This window comes from Crocodylus porosus, unplaced genomic scaffold (genome assembly GCF_001723895.1).
Source record: "Crocodylus porosus isolate Cpor-Errol unplaced genomic scaffold, CroPor_comp1, whole genome shotgun sequence".
Lineage (NCBI taxonomy): Eukaryota > Metazoa > Chordata > Crocodylia > Crocodylidae > Crocodylus > Crocodylus porosus.
In genome coordinates, this window is record NW_017728918.1 from 3,813,210 (window position 1) to 3,818,566 (window position 5,357).

Consider the following 5,357-nt stretch of genomic DNA (forward strand, 5'->3'; position numbering starts at 1 on the left):
TGTCAGGGGTGGCAGCCCTCCACAACCTTCCACTCTAGCTCTTCGCTTCACCTAGCACTTTTATTATCTATTTGCCAGGGCTGTGTGAAGCTGCTCCTGATTCTGAAGTCTTTCTGGCCCTACTATCCCGTAGAAGCCATTGTGGTAACTCCACCACAGCCAGGAAAAGATTCAGATGATGCATTTACAGGTACTTGGTAAACCACAGCAAACATGCAGCCCCTCCGACTCCTAGGAACAATGACAGCATTTATAAGTGGCTTGCTACATTTTCAAACACAATTATCTCAACGTCTTCGGGGTGTTGCCAGCAGTTGGCTTCACCTATGTTGGGGGGGTGGGGTGGGGAGTAGGGGAACGGGATGGGAGGTGGGAGTGGTGGGCTGTGCTTGTCAACAGCATCCTCTTGATGATTTGCCCTGGGCGTTAACAAAGCAGGAAAACCCACAACAGCTGCCTGCAACAGAGCACCATCAGTATAAAGGGCCATATCAGGGAGGTGCAGACACGCACATGGTATTTCAGTGCAGTTTTGTAGGTCGCTTTTGGCTGCAAATTTGGGGTTCCCCAAGGAAGGCTAGTAATGTTGATAATGATCTCCATAGTGAATGTGAAATATAATTTTCAAAGGACTAATTGAAGTGGGGGGATCCCAACTCCCATTACCCTTCAATTAGGACTGGAGTATATTTGGGCAGGTTTCAGAAAGGAGTCCAAAATGAGACTTAGATGCAATTTAGACACCCAAGTACAAAGGAGCACTTCCAAGAACTCACGCGTCATTCCCATAGTTACTGAAAACTCCCCAGGCAGCTAATATTTCACTGGCAAGCCTATTTAGTTGTCAAAGATTCACCTATTGCCCACGCCCAGACAGGCTGTCATACTGGCTGAACTGGGTGGGTAGGCATTTAACTTCTCCCATTAGCTGTTTAGGTTTCAAAAACTAGGGCTGGACACTTTTTCACTTTACTTGGTTAAATGGCACAAAAGTAGCTGCAGCTTCTGAGCAGTTGAGCCCAGTTTTAGGTTCTACTTCTCCCTGCAGTGAAATAAAATTGCCCTGTAGCTGTCAGAAATAAAAGAGAGGAGAGAAGCCCTCTTGTCCCTCCTTTTAACTCAGTCACAAGAACCAGGTTCTAGGCTCCTGTGATCCAGAAGGAATTTGAACTTGGCTCTTCTGCTTCCCGGGCCATGAGCAAGGTGTTGACACAGACCCTGTCCAGACCTCCTCTTGATCTTATCTCACTGCACTCTGCATTTAATAGTCATTGGATAAACAGCACTAGGAAAGCTTCTTCTCCAATTCATGTCCTTCTCTGGGCTGTCCAGTAGGACAGTTTCAGGACATGAGCTCAATATAGGCACGGCCTTGTGGTTAGAGCATTGTTCTGGGAAATAGAGATTTGATTCAAACCTACTTTAAGTGGCGGGGGGGGGGGCGAGGGAGAACCTAGCTTTCCTGTTTTATGGACAAGTGCTCAAACCACTGAGCTAAAAAGCTGGAGGGGTTGGTGCCTCCTTCTCCATCATCTAGTACTCACCTTGCCTTGGTTTTTGCCTGACTAAAACATTGAGACATCAACATCTGTACCAAATTATGTCTTCTTGTAAAGACTGTATTATTTCACAATTGACTTCATTGTTTGAACAGGGTGTGATGATCATCAAATAAGTCTTGCAAAAGTTGTTTAATATCCTGTGCTTTCTACACACAGTGACTTGACTGGGGGCCCAGATTATACATTTCATTCATTCATTTGATTTATATGCTGCCTTCCTCCCAAAAGAGGCTCAGAGTGGATTACAAGAAAAAAAAATTTAAAAAGTTATGAGGAACTGCATCAGATGACGGCAGTGTAAATAACTGATTTTTCACTTTGCCAGCAAATACTCTTGAGTTGGTCAAAATTGCACCTTTTTGGTGAAAATCAGTCAATCATCCAAAATATATTCAGCCCAAGTTGACTTGGGGGTAGGATGGAAGCTGGCTGGGGAGACCCACCCAATACTTCTCAACATAGAAATAGGACCCGATGGAAATTTTATCTCTTTTTCTGCCATGACCTTTAGATCTCATACCTCTGCCACAGACCGATGCAGGACAGCTGCTAGACACACCAATACAGACAGCTAATCCATCTGGAAGCAGCACTGAGAATGAATCTTACAATGATATCCATTGTCTTAGTTCAGTGGCTCTCATCCAGGGTCCAGAGAAACCCTAATAGGAGTGCCACAGTGTGACTGGGAGTGTCTTCCTTTGACTGCATTACAGTTCTCTGATAAGTCTGAATCAGGCAGGGGTCCTGTGTCCTGCCACAGCCCTTCCCAATCAAATCCTGCATGCAGTACCATGGCAAGGAAGTTTGGCACTTGGGACAAAGCCTGCAGGGCAGCCTGCCCTTGCCCCATGCACACATCTGGAGGGGCACATGCTCCCCCATGCTTGACCAGGACTGCATGCAGCAGCGGGAGCTACCCCCTCCCCCATTCCCATGTCCCACCAGATGAGTCTTTGCAGCTCTGTCCCATGCCCCGCCCTTGCTGGGCCGTGCCTGTTGGTGTCTCTTCATTTTGGTGCCCAGGGGAGTAGCCCTGCTCCCCCCACTTCCTTTCCCCACCTTGCTACAGTACTGCCTGCATGGAAAATCCCAGAAAGAAACAACCAGAAGTGGTACATCTGAACTGTCCCATGAGTCTCTGTTTCCTGGAGGAATGTGTTGGGGGTCACAGACTGGTAAGGTTGTGCCCAGCAAAGACCATGCATTCCTGTTCTGGCCATGAAGTGGCCAGAATGGGACAGAGCAGACAGCATGGTTCCCCACAGCTCTCTGCCTCTGTCTCCTCAAATGCAACTGCTTTGATGGGAGAAGCAGGATTCACTTGTTTCCTGGAACTGTGGCTTGGACTCTCCCCTGTGGCTGGTGCCTGGGGCTAATTGTCTCTCAAAGTGTGCAGGATGTGCAGGAAGGACAGCAGTGGCACCTGGAGGAGGAGAGGTATGTCCTTTCAGGGGAGGCTGTTGATGACCTGGGTAGGCTGCTTCCCAATGGCCTGGACTGTGGGAGCTGTAATGGGGGCACACTGTAAGCTTGAAGCATTAAGGCAAAGGCAGGGGTTCTTCTTTTCCCAGGAAAAAAATAATGGCTCCCTGTATTGTTGCAAGGGCAATACAGCAGTGTGCAGGAATCCAGGAAGTTTCTGGAGAGTGTTGGGGACAACTACCTGGCACAAGTGCTGGAGTGGCTAATAAGGGGCCTTGCTCTTCTTGACCTGCTGCTCACAAGCAGGGAAGAATTGGTTGAGAATGTAGTAGTGGATGGCAACTTGGGCAGCAGTGACCACAAGATGATTGAGTTCAAGATCCTGAGGAAAGGAAGGATGGAGAGCAGCAGGGTAAGGACCCTGGAATTTAAAAAGCAGAGTTTGACTCGCTCAGGGAACTCCTGGGCAGGATCCCCTGGGAATCCAGTCTGAGGGAGAAAAGAGACCAGGAGACCTGGCTATACTTTAAAGAAGCCTGACTGAGAGTGCAGAAACAAAGCAGCCCTATGTCTAGGAAGACCAGTAAGTGTGGCAGAAGACCAGCTTAACTTAGAGGGGAACTCTTCAGTAAATTAAGGCACAAAAAGGAAGCTTATTAGAAGTAGATACTTGGACAAATAAGTAGGGAGGAGTATAAGAGCATTGCTTAGGCATTCAGGGTTGAAATCAGAAAGGCCAAAGTGCAATTGGATTTGCAGCTAGCAAGGGACATGAAGGGTACCAAGACAGGTTTCCACAAGTATGTTGGTAGCAAGAAGAGGATCAGGGAAAGTCTGGGTCCCTCACTGAATGGGGGAGGCAATCGTGTGACAGAGGACGAAGAAAAGGCTGAAGTGCTCAGTGCCTTTTTGTCTCAGTCTTCATAGGCAAGGTCAGCATCTAGACTACTGCACTCGACAGCAGTTTGGGGAGGAGGAGGTGGACAGTGATGAAAGAACAGGTTACGAACTATTTAGAAAAGGTGGACATATACAAGTCCACGTGGCCATGCAGGATGCACCCAAGTGTACTGAAGGAATTGGTTGATTGCAGAGCTATTGGCCATCAGCTTTGAAAACTCAGCAAAACACCATCCTAGCCTGGGCGGTGCAGACCATAGACAACAACCATCAGGTGGTGGACGCCATCCTGGTGGTCTCATTCATGCCCACTGCTTCCCAGCCCCCAGCCCTAGCCCTGCAAATCAGAATGTTTTTGGCAATATTGGGCACGTGTACACATGACGGGGGTTTAGTCCTTCAGGGTTGCATTCTATGGCCCCTAAATTGAAATGGTGAGTTTTTAATGGAAACGGTGGGTTTTATTTTTCTGTCACTGTATACATGCCATTGTCCTGGTGGCTGCAGGTGTCTGATGAAGGCAGAAGCAGAGAGGGGTCCAATCTTTTTTTTTTTCAGTGGAGACTGCCCATCTCTCCCCTGCTGGGGAAGTGAGCTGCCAGTGGGCCAAGTGGCCCTTGAATTGTAGGGCGCCCCAGTTCTTTCCTCTGTGACAGCACCCTCCCCTTCTCCACTGGGGCTGCCTAGGCAGGTTGCTAGTGGGTTGGGTGCTGCCCCAGTCTAGAGGTGCCTGATCCAACTCTTCCCTGAGCTCACCCAGACTTCCAGTGCCCTGTGCATTGTCCCCACCACCTTCTCTGGCGGTCAGTACACCAAGCCACCTTCCAGCCACCTCTCTGTCCTGCCCCAGGGCAAGCCAGCCCATTCCCAGGCAGCACCAAGCATTCTGGCAGCCACAGGTATGTACTGAAGTCAGAAGAAGTAAGGGGCCCAATCCTTTTTTTCTGTGGAGCCTACCCACCTCTCCCACAACCAGCGGGCAAGCTGACAGGTTAATGACTGCAACATTCCCAGTTGCAACGTTGCAAACCAAACTACATCAGGATGTGGTTTAGTTTATGACAGTGCAAACTCATTTGAAACCCCCAAAACTCACGGATGTGTACAGCGTGACTCCATTAAGCCACACTAACAGAAATTTTCATCACGTGTATATGGTAACATTGTTACATGTTCTAGCACCCGTTGAAACCTATTTGAAATATCTGGGTCTATCTTGTAAATTATGTATAGGTATTTGCATACCTCAGAGTGCTAGAATAGCATGGTACCCTTAAAAGAATCTCACAGCCCCCCCAGGATGCCAAAGAATCCTGGTTAGGAATCACAGGCCGAGTGGTTAAAGTACTTTCCCAGAAAGCAAGCAATATAGATTGAAATCTATTTCGGGTGGGGAGGGTCTAGAATAGAGATGGGCAAGAGGTGGCCCATGGGCCAGATGTGGCCCACCAGGCCATTCTATCCAGCCTG